We start from the raw sequence: 14,473 nt of genomic DNA on the forward strand, positions 1-14,473 counted from the left end.
AGCCATGGAATCATAGAATCATGGAATGGGTTGGGTTGGAAGGGACCTTAAAGATCATCCAGTTTCCTCTATTTGAGGTTGCTCAGAGCTCCATCCATCCTGGCCTTGGACATTTCAAAGGATGGGGCAGCCACAGCTTCTCTGGGCAACCTCTGCCTCTTAGAATAAAAAATTTATTCTCAATATCCCATCTAACCCTACTCTCTGTCAATGTGAAGCCATTCCCTGTGTGCTGTCCCTGCATGCCCTGGAAATTGTCTCTCTGCAGCTTTCCTGGGGCTCCTGCAGGCCCTGCAAGGCCACCCTGAGCTCAGCCCAAAGCTTCTCCTGTGCAGGTGAACAATCCCAGCTGTGCCAGCCTTTCCTCCCAGCAGAGCTGCTCCATCCCTCTGCTCATCCTGGAGCCTCCTCTGGGCTCTCTGCAGCAGCTCCAGCTCCTTCCAAAATCATCAGCCCAAGGTGCAGCAGCGGCCAAGAGCCAGGGAAATGCTCTGTCAGTGGGATGGCAGGGATTTGCAGCCATACAAACCTGGCTGTGTTGAACAGGCTGTGCAGTCTGGTCTCAGGGAAGACCTGGGGATGTGAGAAATACAGAGAGAACAGCAGCTCGAGGGGATGAAACAGCTGCTCCACGAGGAGGCTGAAAAGACTTTTCAATTTGGAGAGGAAGCCAAGGAAGCTACAAAAAAATCATAAAGATGAATGCAGAAGAGTGAGTCAGAAAATCCTGCAAAACCATAATGAAAATTAGCAGACACAATGAAATTAATAGATTGGCTTGAAAGAGAAAAGAGAGAGAATCTTTTTATGGAGCGAGTCAGGAAATGTTGGAATTTGTGGTCACAGGATGTTGTGGAAACTCACAATGTCAACGTGAAGGGATTGGACAATGTCAGGAACAGCAGGGTCATACATGGATACTAGAGCCTGGCATGTGTCCACAACATCCCATATCCAAGGAATCACAGATCCTGGTGACTGGGGGCAAAAGGATTTAAATATTGCTATTCCTAAATAGTTTTGCCCATTTCGTCTTTCAAAGTCTGAGTACCAGCTTAGGTGAGCCACTGATTTTAGCATTTCTTACATTCCTGCAGGTTATTTCTCTTCCTGGGGGAAATTTTCCCCATCTCACCAGCAGCCAAACCAGGACTCCATTCATTGCTGCAGAGGTTTTGAGCAGAAGGACTTTGGGGACCATGGTGGACAATATAAACACAGAACTGTTAACCACTCTGGAAATGTGGTAAATCCCATGTGTGCTGTGCCTTGATGCATTCCCAGGCTGCCTGAACTCCCTGTGGCTGCTGAACCACAAGTTCCACTTTCCCCCCCAGAACAAAACCCCTGAGAGCACTCAGGATATCAGGCAGGGCTGCAGCCTTTGGGCTTGAGACAAAACCCACCACACTTTGCCCACTCCTGTTAAGGCAGAAATACAGCAGTGATCTTCTGGACAGGGTCTAATCTGGGCAGGCTGGGAGGGAATGTGAGGAATGCTGAGCCTCCCACGTGGGAGGGACACACTGCCCTGGTCTTCAGCTGGTGACTGGGGTGAGACAGCAAACGGGACAGCAAAGATCCTGTGGCCAGCACAGAAATTTGGGATGTTCCTTGGCATTCCTTGGGATCAGCACATGCTGGCCATCCTTCCTGCCAGGAGAAAAGGGGGCTGTGAGTATGCCAAGGATAAACTGGGGCCTGCTGCTGCTCGGTGGTTTTAGCCATAATGTTAATTCTGCTTACATAAGCTTAATACTTTCTGCAGTGATTTAGTGCAAAGAATTCAATCTTTTCTGAACTGTGGCTGAATGAAAATCAGTAGCACGAATTTGTGAGCTATTGGCTTAAATGCACTTGGAGGAATACTGCCTGCATTTATATATTCCTGTTTTACTGGGAAAAGGCAACTGCAGCTGCTTAGCACAGAGTACACAGCATTTCACAGGCTCCAGGAATCCATGGATGCAAAATCCTTCCAGTGCACCCCAGTTACACACAAACTAGCAGGCTGTACTTTTTTTTTTTTTTGTTTTTTTTTTGGTGACACTTTGGTATGTAAAGCATTTTCCTTGGATGATTGATGCTTGAAACTTCTCGTATCCTGAAACAAGCTAAAATTAGAAAGGCTTCAAGCTATGCTTCCTACAGATCCATATATGTCATAGGATGTGGCTGTTGGCACTTTGGGATGATTGATTGTCAAGTTTCACAGGCTGCTGAAGTGTCAAAGACATGATTTTGAGTACCATGGCAAGCAACAGACTGGATAGGGTTAGTCAATTGTTTGTTTTGTGGGAAAATAAATATGAAGTGCTGCACCGTATTGCTAATAAAGGGTTTGGAATGGCAGGCCCAGAAGGAACTTGGGCCATGGGTGAGAGCACTTCTGAGCCCACAAACTGTGTGAGAGATTTTCTCCTAAGAAAGAAGAAAATTTTCTCTTTGTGAAATTCATTGGAGAGAAATGAAACTGTTCAGGAGCTTTGCCAGGGCAGAGCCACCCCCCAGGCAGGGTTTCTGGCCACTTTTCCAGCCACCACATCTGTTCATCCACCTTCCAAGTAATAAAACTTGCTTACAGTCTTCTCTTTAATGTCAGGAGATAAGTCTGTCTGTCTGCATCCTTTGGCAGCTTTGGGAGGCTGGAAATATGCTTGGCATATCATCTGGGAAGCTGAGAACTCCAGACAGTCATTCCTTCAGGAAGCAGATTGTGAGTTTTAGGTTTGATGTCAAATATCCTGGAGGATGCTTGTTGTTCCCATCATTGCCAAGCAAGAAGCACGGGGAGGGAGCAACAAATGAATTAATGAATTTCTGTCTCCATTTAGCTCAGGGGAAAGGAACTCATTGCTTACTCAAGGTGCAGAGTTGGGTGACACAAATCAAGGGCACAGGAGGTGAAATTAGGTGTGGAGAACCATGGTGATGCCTTTCTGTCACTGAGAATTTGGGATCATTTAGGTGTGAAAAGACCCTTCAGATCCCTGAATCCAACCATAAACTTAACACTGCCAACCCATCACTAAAAAAGCTTCCTTAAGGGTCACATCTTCACTTTTAAATATCTCCAGGGATAAAAGTAGGAAGGAACTGTGGAGAGATGAAGGATGAATCTCTGAGAACACCTGGGACTGCTTTAGAGGCCACAGTTTCTTTGAGGCACTGTACCTTTCTCTGTCAGGATGTTTGATTTGTGAGGAATAACTCTGTCACTGGATTTAAGAGAAGCTGAGTTTTGATACCAGCTTGTCCAAGCTCATTTTTGACCATAGACTACTGTCTGGGTTTGAAGAGGCAGGTGTCTGCTAAGACAGGAGTCTCCCTTGAAATGGAAAATGTAAATCCCCTCCCTCTGAATTATCATAATTTTGAAATTAAGGGGCTCTCAGGCAAAGATATGGGAGTAGGAATAACAGTTCTTTATTAGGAAAAAAAAATGCAGTAGTACAAACAAAAAAATCCAAAACCCTGCCAGAGTGAGAGCAGGCCCTGTCCCCTGTGTGTCAGGGGGTGGCACAGCCCCATCCCATGGGGGCTCAGCCCTCCTGCAGTGCCAGCTGTGGCTCTGCTGGAGCAGGGATCCTGCACAAGGGGGGAGTTTTCCTCTGCAGCTCCAGGGCTGCTGCAGATGGGCCTGGGCTCCCTCTGGCCATGCAGGGCAGCAGAAGCTGCTCCTCTGGCAATGCACTGGGCAAAGGCTGCTGGGCTGTGCCAGCACCTCAGATTGGATCCAGGGAGGAATGCTTGGCTCCTCCCCTGGGCAATGCAGCATCTCCCCATGGGATGATGGGATTGGATCAGCCCTGCAGGGACACTCAGTGGCCATGGACAGCAGAGATCTCCTGCAGGGAGGATTGGCTGTGGGAGAGAGAAAGGAAAAACTGCCCCATGGACAGCAGAGAACTGCCCCAGCTCTGACAGATGGAAATTGAATTCACATTCAGCTAAACCTGACAAAATTACCCAGTTAACTTCCTTTCACCTTTATGAGAAAAGTGAGAAAATACTGCAGAGAATTTGTGGGAATAAAATCAAAGTATCAATGCACTGGTGAAAAGATGAAAGCATAACTGCACCTTCTTCCTTTGGTAAGATGATTTGCTCCTGGGTTGTCCATTCCCCTTGAAAAATGATCACTTTTTCCACCCCATCATATTGATATCTGACAGCTATCAAACCTCCTCCTTCCCATGGTATTTTCACTGCTTTCTCACCAAACTCTCCTGTTAAGCAGCCTGCAGGAGAAATGGCTGAGAATATGCTCACCCTCACCTTCCACTCCTTTTTGCTCTCTGGATGGCCATAAATGTATCCTCCACCTTTGATGCTTCTATGATTTTGTGACATTTTGAAGCAGAACAGAACTCATCTGTGTTTCCTACTACTTCACTGGAAAAGTTTGGAGCAGATTTCTGAGGCTGCAGAGGCCACTTCCTTACGTGTGCAGAGGAAGATGTCACACAGAGTGCCTTCCTGCCAGCTAGCTGGGGTTTGCTGAGAGGTGTGGAAAAAACCTGTTAGCACCTCTCCTTCCCCATCAGTGCAATCCCTCAGGAGAACCTAGCCCCAGAAAAAGAACCATTGCACAAAACAATGCAAGAACCTAGGAGAATGTGGGGTTTTTTTAAGTTGGTTGTTTGGTGGGGGTTTTTTTGGTGGTTTTTTTTTGGTTTTTTTTGGTTTTTTTTGGTTTTTGTTTTTTGTTTTTGTTTTGTCTTGGTTTGGGGTTTTTTTTGTTTTGGTTTGGTTTGGTTTTTTTTTCCTCCTTAACTGTGTAGCACCAGAGTGGAGCTCAGGGGATCAAAGAGAAACCAAATCCCAAAGAAGGGATCTTCTCCCTCTCCATAAATCCCTAACAGGAGGGTGGGGCCAGGTGGGGGTCAGGCTCTGCTCCTGGGTAACAAGGAAAGGAAAGGAAAGTTCAGGAAAGGAAAGTTCCAGGAAAGGGGAAATGGGAAAGGGGCAAGGACAAGGGCAGGAAAAAAAGGAAAGGGAAAAGGAAAAGAAAGAGGGAAGGGAAGGGAAGGGAAGGGAAGGGAAGGGAAGGGAAGGGAAGGGAAGGGAAGGGAAGGGAAGGGAAGGGAAGGGAAGGGAAGGGAAGGGAAGGGAAGGGAAGGGAAGGGAAAAGGAAAGGAGTGGCCTCAAGTTTCACTAAGGGAAATTGAGATGGGCTATGAGGAAAAAGTTGTGCAAGGAAAGGGTTGTTGAGCATTGGGATGAGCTGCCCAGGACGGTGCTGGAGTCTCCATCTCTGCAGGGATTTAAAAGCTCTGCAGATGTGGCACTTGGGGACGTGGGGCAGTGGTGGCCTTGGTGTGCTGGGGAATGGTTTGTCTTGATGATCTCAAAGGCCTTTTCCAACCTAAATGACTCTGTGATTCCAAGACAGATCCCAGGACACATCAGAGTGCGCAAAGAGAGGGTGAGGGTGGCTGTGGGATCCTGAGCCCTGAGCTGTGGGGCTGGGGTCAAAGCATGGTGATTTCTGCTCTGCTGAGCTCCAGGATGGGGTCCTGGCTGGATGCCACTGTCCTGTCAGCTCCAGTTTGCAGTCCCCTGCTCTGGTGGGGCCCAGCAGGGGCTGCAGGTGAGCTGGAGCCGTGTGCTGGGCAGTGCTGAGCCTGCCTGTTGCCAGCCTGAGCCTTCAAAATCACATTACCCTGATAAAATGTGCAGTCCTGGAGCTCTCCAGGCAGCGCCAAGCACAGGAGCTGCCTTTTTCCCTAATGCCCACCCTGTGTTTCCCTTACCCCTCACCACGGGAGGATTTTTCTGTTTGTTTAATATTTTATTCTGACAAAAGTGAAGCACCTCCACAATGGGCTCCAAATAAATAAATAAAACAAACAGGCACATTCTCTTCCAGTCCCCCCCTGGCCAGGGAGGTGACAGTTTTGGCATGGCACTGCACAGGATTCCCAGCAGCCAGTGGTGGAGCAGGAATATTGGCTTTCTGTGGGCTCCAGTACTTTTCCATCAGCATTTGAGTCCTGCTGGGTTTTAATGCTGGGTCCTGCTGCACCCAGTTGAAGTGGGTTGGATACTGGTGTCTGTGTGGCCTTAATCAGATAAATCACTGTAAGAAAATTATATTCGGCTTCTGGCCAGCCTCAGGCTGGTTTGGGGGAGTTTTCAGTGTTGCAAATCCAGAGACAAATACAGGAGGTGGAGGAAGCAACTCTTGGAGGGCCAGAATTTGGGTGGGGAGTTGTGGGAATCTATAAAATCAGAGGGTTTTGGGAAAGCTGCAAAAGGCAGGCCTCAGAGACAGCAGAACTGTGATCAGAGCTAAGCAGTAGCCATGAGATTAGTCAGCAAAAAATTATGTAAGAAGTAGAAAAGTAAGGACAAATGGAACAATGGTTTGTGTGTTAATGCTTGTCTGGTTAGCAGAACATTCCATCAAGCCTTGAAAGCAGCCCATGTAACACTGAAATACTCCCTGTAATAACACCTACTGCCAAAGCAGTCGGCCTTATTATAGTGTGCATTTTTAAGAAAAAACAGAGTATTTTTTTAAGAAGAAACATAGGAAAACAAGATCTGCTCATCATCATGATGAAAACTGTAAAAGTGATTTCATGCCTTAGAATGCTGCGAAAAAAGTTTCAGCAGGTTTGTTTTTACCCCAGCTGGCTTCAGCAATGGCATTGAAGAGATCCAGTTAGGTGTTAGCTGAGTAAACAAATGTTCCAGACTCAAGGCAAGATGGATTCCATTACCATCTGCATGGCAGCTGTCTCTTGCCAAGTGGGCAGTTTGCCTTATCTCTTCCACAATCACTCCTCCCTCGGGAGGGGCCATCTGCTGATAACAGCCATTGAATGTCCCTGCATGGCTGATAAGAACTGCAGCATCCCATTGGGAGCTGTGAGCCCAGAGGGAGGAGCCAAGCATTCCTGCCTGGATATAATCTGGAGATTCTGGAACACCAGCACAGCTTCTGCACTGGATTGCCCAGAGGAACAGCAGCTGCCTCTTCTCCCACTGGATCTTCAGAGGCAGAGACTGCACCTTTCTCCAGGATCCCTGCTCCAGCAGAGCCACCCCTGACACTGCAGGAGGGCTGAGCCACAATTCCAATGGTTCTGCTGCCAGCACCCTGACCCACAGGGTGTCAGGCTGGGTTCTGACTCTGGCAGTGTTGGTTTTGGTTCACTGCATTGTTTATTTTATACTTTTATTTTCTTCCCTATTAAAGAACTGTTATTCCTGCTCCCATATTTTTGCCCGAGAGCCCCTTAATTTAAAATTTATAGCAATTCAGAGGGGTGAGGAGGGTTCACATTCTCCATTTCAGGGGAGGCTCCTGCCTTCCTTAGCAGACACCTGGCTTTCCAAACCAAGACAACAAACTAATGCCACACCCACTGCAATCAATGATATATTAACAAATGTTAACAGTGTTAGACCCTTCAGAATAAAACAACAATTAATTTTCTTTTACTAGCACATAGACACAGTTGTGAACAATTTGAAAGGTTGTGTTATATGAACCTGTCTGATCATTCTAAACCCATCCACAGGGAGTCTCAGCTGTGCTGTGGGGAGGACACCTCCACCTGATCCCCAGCACTGGGGAGGCTGTGGGGAAGGAGCAGGGAGGGAAAACATCCAAGGATGGGTCCTGGGACTGTTAAACACCAGCCCCAGCTCAGGCTGCCTGTGCCAAAGAAATGAGAACTGGCAGGGAGCTGAGGAGCATTGCCAGTGTGGAGGAAACCAGGACAGCATCAAAAAGAAGAGAAAGATCCCCAAGTACAGATAGCAGATAAAATTTGGAGGAATGGAGTCCCAGCGTCACTTGCTTTGGGGGATAATAAGAATTTCTGCTAAAAACTGGGATCCTGTCCTCCCAGGATTGGCCCAGGAGGCAGAATTCTGTGTGCACAGGTTTGTCTCCAGGCTGTGGGGAGCTGTAATGTGATGCAGCCGTGGCAAAGAGGAATGTGATGAGTAGCTGTCCCAAGGAGTTATTTTCAGAAGTTAAGGGGATATCTGGTCACATTGCAAAGCACTGCCCTGGCACCTCCTTTGGGGCAGGTCCTGTGCAGTGCTTTAATCCTGACCAAAAAGGTTCAACCCAAACTGAAGAGATCAGGGAGAAGAAATTCCAGTAATTTCTGTGATTATTAAAAATTAACTGGGGAGAAGAAATTCCAGTAATCCAGGTCTGGCACTGTCCAGCTTATGAGAGGAGGCAACAGGACCTTGATTGGTGTAGAGCAGCAACATTTCCAAATTGGAAATTCCCAGAAATGGTGGATAATGAAAGTTGTTTCATACTCAGGAACAGAGAAAGCATAAAGCTGGGGAAGGAACTCATTCCAAAGGAAGGGGCAATAACATCTCTGTGGCAGATGTGCACGTGTCAGGAGGAACATGGGAGGTAAAGCAAGGAGAAACAGCAAATACTGGGTGTGCAGGACCTGTAATGTGCCAGAGGCACCTGGAAAAAGTTAATTCAGCCCGTGCTGAATGTCCTTAGCAAATGATCCTGCACTTCTGTTATTATATTTAACCCATGGTGGTCTTTGCTTGACCGTTCCTCTGCCAAACCTCAGCATCACCCTCTTGGAGAGAGGAAGAGCTCTAAGAGGTTTTAGCTCTAAGAGGAAGAGCTAAAAGCACAGATATTTTGGTGCCTGCTGTGTGAAGGGGGGTGTGTTCAAATCGTGTCTGCTACAAGTGGAAGATCAGAGGGCCTGGCTGACACTCGATCCCTGCCTGGGATAATCCCTGGGAGGTGCCAGAACTTCCTTGGGACAGGGACAGAGCCCAGGCTGGCAGCAGGGCTTGGGGACATGGCACACATGAAGGTCAGAGCCTCCTGCAGGGTGCTGCCCTGGCAGGATGTATTTTGGGATTCCAAATTAGACGCTGAGCCCGCGGCAGAAACTTGGGAAGTTCTGCCTTGCTTGGGGCCATCACCTGTGGGATTGTGTCCCTGTGGGATTGTGTCCCTGAGCCCCTCAGGTGATTCCCCACCTGCAGAGCTGCCCCAGGCCTGGGCCCAGCCCAGGGAGGAGCTGGAGCTGCTGCAGAGAGCCCAGAGGAGGCTCCAGGATGAGCAGAGGGATGGAGCAGCTCTGCTGGGAGGAAAGGCTGGCACAGCTGGGATTGTTCACCTGCACAGGAGAAGCTTTGGGCTGAGCTCAGGGTGGCCTTGCAGGGCCTGCAGGAGCCCCAGGAAAGCTGGAGGGAGACAATTTCCAGGGCATGCAGGGACAGCACACAGGGAATTGCTCCCACTGCCAGAGGGCAGGGTTAGGTTGGATATCAGGAAGAAATATTTACCTGTTAGGGTAGAAGGCACTAGAACAGGTTTCCTAGAGAAATTTTGGATGCCCTATCCCTGGAAGCATTTCTCAGTGACATTCTCGGTTTTCTTTCTTTCTTGCAGAAAGAAAACCCCAACAGCTGCTTTTTGGTCAAAAACTGTGACTCCAGCAGGAGTCTTTTTTTCCTGTGAGTTGGATGAGCTTTTTGTACAAGGCTTTTCCTCTAAAGGAGTTTGATTAAAACAGAAAGGTTCTACAAAAGCAAATGTCAGTGACCCTCTTATATTTTGCCTGATTTTTTTTTTTTAAATGAAGTGTTTCCCCTCTTTCTTTGTGTTCAGGGGCTGGGAGACACCCTTCGTGTTGAGAAGATGCCAAAAATGGAACTTCTAATTCCTGTAGCCCCTGCTGCCAAAGCTCAGCCATGCAAACCCAAAAAAGACTCCAGAATGTCCAATTGCTTCAAGAGTTGATGGTTTAATATCAGAGGCCCAACTCTGACTCCCTAAAAGCAGGGAGCTGATCTAGTGGGCTAAAGGAAACAGGTATATTTACTGTTCCTCTATGTTTTACTGCTCTGTATGAAAGATTTATGAGCTCTGAACTTGTGGGCAGCCAGTTTTCCTGGCCTGACTCACACTAAAGAGGAGCTGGAGGGGGTTCTGACACCCCCCCTGTCTGGGTGAGCACAGCACACCCTGATCTGGGTGGGTCATGGCTGTGTCCTCCTGAAAAAAAGAAGGGTTGAGAGGGGGAATATAAACTAGAGACCAGATAAAATGATTATAAGCAGAGCAAGTTGTACTATCTGCAGGTTTATTTTTTTTAAATATTCTTTTCATGGAGTCACAGGATCAAAAAGGTTGGAAGAGACCTCCAAAATTATTCAGTGCCACTATCAACTCAGAGCCACCCAAATCTTTGAACCATGTCCCCAAGTGCCACATTGAGACCCTTCTTGAACAATTCCAGATCTGGCAGCTCCACCACCTCCCTGGGCAACTCATTCCAATGCCTGACCATTCTTCCAGGCAAAAAGTATTTTTCTTATGTCTACTCTGAACTTTCCTGGGCACAACTTGAGGCCATTTCCTCCCATTCTTTCACTTGACAATCATTTTTCATGTTTAAGAAATGCCATTCATGTGAAGTAACCTGGAAAGGAAGCCCCCAGAAATAAATCTATAAACACTCAGCTGGACACTGCCCTTGTGGTGGACCCCTTGGAGCTCATGTTTCATGGGGCAGAGTGGAAGAGGGAAGAAGTAAAACACAAAAGCTGTGGCCACCCTGGCTGCAAGATGACCTGAACTCTGTAAGGGGGCAGGGAGCAAAGATTGGAGCTCTTCAGCTTGGTGTTTGAGCAGGGTCTGCTCCACCAGACATTTATTTCATTTAGTGACTCCTAAATATACTCAGGGTGTCCCCCCGTGCAAGGTGAGGGATGCAAGCACCAGCCCAGGGTGCAGAAATGAGGGAGATCCTCTCCAGAACCAGACACCCTTCATAGAGAGAATGTTGGTCACAACAACCACAGGGAGCTCCAGGGTGGGCAGAGGAGCTGGAGAGCTGGGAAAGGCCCTGGGGGTGCTGGTGGCAGGGGCTGGACACGAGCCCAGGGGTGCCCAGGGGGGCAAGAGGCCCCTGGCAGCTGGGCTGGATGAGGAATTGTGTGTGCAGCAGGAGCAGGGCAGGGATTGTCCCTCTGTGCTGGCTCTGAGAGCCCCTCCAGGGCTGGGCCCAGTTCTGGCTGATGCCTTGTGCAGGCTGCCCCAGAGCAGAGGCTGGGCAGAGCTAAAGAATAAAGCAGGGATTGATTCAAAGGCCTCCATGGATGCACCTTGGGCAGCACCAGAGCCCAGCCAGGGCTGCACCCAAGATGAACCAAAATGGCCCCAAAATGCACGGCCGGGCACGGGGTCTCTCCCTGGGATCAGTTCTGCTCCATTTGCATCTTGCAGTTCATTGTCCCATTCCAGCTTTAGCCCCTGCAGTCCCACCCTGCTTGTTTTTCTCTCTCCAGCCCACGGGGTTTGTGCTCTGGGGCTGAGATTTGGATCATTTGTCCTTGGTGCCCAGCTGGAGCAGGAATTGTTTTGTCTCCCTGCTCACCATCCCATAATACGAAGCCCAGACTCACACACTAAAGCAGCACAGAATCTGAAAAATAAAAAAGAATATAAGTATTTCATATATGCAGAATATAAAAAATATAAAACCTGAGGCATCATGGCTCCTGCAGGAGAGGCCTGGAGGGGCTGGAGCGTGTCCAGGGCAGGGAATGGAGCTGGGCAGGGGCTGGAGCCCCAGGAGGGGCTGAGGGAGCTGGGCAGGGGCTGGGGCTGGAGCAAAGGAGGCTCAGGGGCCCTTGTGGCTCTGCACAAGTCCCTGCCAGGAGGGCACAGCCGGGGGGGTCGGGCTCTGCTCCCAGGGCACAGGGACAGGAGCAGAGGGAACGGCCTCAGGCTGGGCCAGGGCAGGCTCAGCTTGGACAGCAGCAGCAATTTGCCCATGGCAAGGGAGCTCAGGCCTTGGCAGGGGCTGCCCAGGGAGTTTTGCAGTGCCCAGCCCTGCAGGTGTCCCCTGCAGGTGGCACTGAGTGCTCTGGGCTGGGGACAAGGTGGGGATCAAAGTTTGGAGTGGATGATCCTGGAGGTCTTTCCCAGGTGTTTCCCAGGCTCAGGGATTCCATGGCTCTGTGTTTTAGCAGCAGCTGGAGCACACAGCAATGGCACCTTGGCCATGGGGGTTCAGCACTGCAGCCCCTGCAGGAGCTCTCCCCTCTCAGGGTCACATCCTGTGGTGGTGTTCACAGGGGTCCGAGGATGAGGGAAGAGATGAGGATCTGACTCCATGTTTCAGAAGGTTTGATTTATTATTTTATGATATATATTATATTAAAACTATACTAAAAGAATAGAAGAAAGGATTTCATCAGAAGGCTGGCTAAGAATAGAAAAGGAAGAATAACAAAAGTTTGTGTCTTGGACAGAGTCTGAGCCAGCTGGGCTGTGATTGGCCATTTATTAGAAACAACCCCATGAGACCAATCCCAGATGCACCTGTTGCATTCCACAGCAGCAGATAACCATTGCTTACATTTTGTTTCCTGAGGCCTCTCAGGTTCTCAGGAGAAAAAATCCTAAGGAAAGGATTTTTCAGAAAATGTGTCTGTAACAGCATCCCCTGCTCCTGCCTGGATCCTCCCCCAGGATCCCTGCCCCAGGTACCTGACAAGCCCTCAGAAACACAGGAAAAAAGTCAGAAGGTGACCACAGAGTAGATGTGAGGTGTGAGTTAAACAGCCAGGAAATCATGGAGAAGATGGACATGTGGTTGACCAATACCCACCTGAAAAAAAGCTCAATCCAAAACCCAACACAGAAAAAAAAAGGGTTTTTTTAAATGTATAAGTATTTGAAAAGCATTGATAAGTATTGGAGTGGAGTCAGGGCTATTACTCAATTTACAAAACCACTGCAAAAATGCTTTGAGGGAACACAAAATTGTGTGATAGAGCAAGTGGGTAGAGAACTGTACTGACAAACATGGTTTCCCCTAAAAAAAATAGGGGAAAAGAGTTATAATAATTTTATTTCTGATGCTGACATGGCAATATGTTATAGATCAGTTCCAGATATAAGAAATAAAGCAAGAATATAAACATAAATAGTATAAATATAAATAAGGATATAAATAAGCATATAAATAAGAATATAAATAAGAAATAAATGTTCACCAAATGGCATTTTTTTCTCTTGTGAAAACATGTTTCACTCCTTGGAATTCATCTTGAAACAAAGTAGAAACCTTTCAAAGAGTCACAATATCAAAAATATTCCCTTTCTGTTGAGCTTTTAGGAGAACTTTTTTGAATTTCCAACTTCTTTGAAGGCAATATTGTATCACATTTCCTTCGCATCCCATTTTATACCAATGCTGTGCCCAGCACCAGATGAACTCATGATCAGCTGGATTTGGAGCCTTCTGCTCTACACAGGGCTCTGCAGGACATGTGCAAGGCAGGGTGGGCTTTATTTTTTAAATTTGGAAGATTTGGTATACTTAGTTTCAACTCAAATGACCTGAAACTTCCTTCCTGACAAGCCCTTGTTTTCAACCAGATCAAAAAATATTCCACTTGGACACCTTCCCCTTGGCTTTTGCTCTCTTGCTGGCCCAGAACAGGAAGAGGCTGATAATAAATTAAAAAAAAAAAAGAAAGAAATAAAAGCACATTAAACTCAGCAGCTCAGAGGGATCCATTTGTCAGAGCCATAACTGAGTGAACCTTTTCTGGCACTTCAATCCAGCTCCATCTCATGCCCTGCACCAGAGAAAGGTGCTCAGATCAGTCAGGGCTGGGAAAACTCTGGAGGCAGATAAGGCTGGGAGGGAAGCAGTGGGAGTTTTGTCAAAGCTGGGTTTAAGTCCTTCTTTCCTGGGGCTCACATCCTTGGCTGGGTGTTGTCCTTCCCTTGGGGTTAAGGGGACAGAGCTCTGCCCTTCCCCAGGGGAGGCTGCAGGTTCCCTGCTCCCAGAGAGGGCCCAGGCATGGGTGCAGATCCTGCAGCAGATCCCAGAGCCTGGGCTCCATCCTCGCACCTGCACAGCTCCAGGGTCACCCCGGCCTTCCCCTGGGCTTTTCATGGCTGCCTCAGTACTGACCCTTTCCCTTTGTCCCTTTGTCCCTTTCCCTTTCCCTTTCCCTTTTTCATATTTTCATATTTTCCTTTTTTCCCTTTTTCCTGTTTCCCCATTCACTTTTTTCTTTTTCTTTTTCCTTTTTTACCCTTTCCATTTTTCCCTTTCCTTTTTCCCATCCCCCTTTCCCTTTTTCCTTTTCCTTTTCCTTTTCCTTTTCCTTTTCCTTTTCCTTTTCCTTTTCCTTTTCCTTTTTTCCATTTTCCCTTTCCCTTTCTCTTTCTCCCTTTCCCTTTCCCCCTTTCCCTTTTTCATATTTTCCTTTTTTCCCTTTTTCTCTTTTTCCCTTTTTCCCATTCACTTTTTTCTTTTTCTTTTTCCTTTTTTACCCTTTCCATTTTTCCCTTTCCTTTTCCCCCTCCCCCTTTCCTTTTTTCCTTTTCCTTTTCCTTTTCCTTTTTTCCATTTTCCCTTTCTTTTTTTTCCAATTTCCCTTTTCCCCTTTCCCTTTATCTCTTTCCCTTTTGCTTTTTCCCTTTCCA

The 14,473-nt window shown here is 47.7% G+C and overlaps 1 protein-coding gene across 1 annotated transcript in view; it reads left to right on the forward strand.

Annotated features, from left to right (window-relative positions):
- The first annotated feature begins 1,585 nt into the window (after positions 1-1,585).
- The window catches only part of B3GALT5 (beta-1,3-galactosyltransferase 5), a 38,298-nt gene continuing 25,410 nt past the window's right edge, over positions 1,586-14,473 (forward strand). Inside the window, exon 1 of the mRNA XM_077193284.1 lies at positions 1,586-1,674. The gene's annotated coding sequence lies outside the window, so the exon portion shown is untranslated. The remainder of the gene's footprint in view (positions 1,675-14,473) is intronic.

The sequence above is a fragment of the Agelaius phoeniceus genome, chromosome 2, assembly GCF_051311805.1.
Source record: "Agelaius phoeniceus isolate bAgePho1 chromosome 2, bAgePho1.hap1, whole genome shotgun sequence".
Taxonomy (NCBI): Eukaryota; Metazoa; Chordata; class Aves; order Passeriformes; family Icteridae; genus Agelaius; species Agelaius phoeniceus.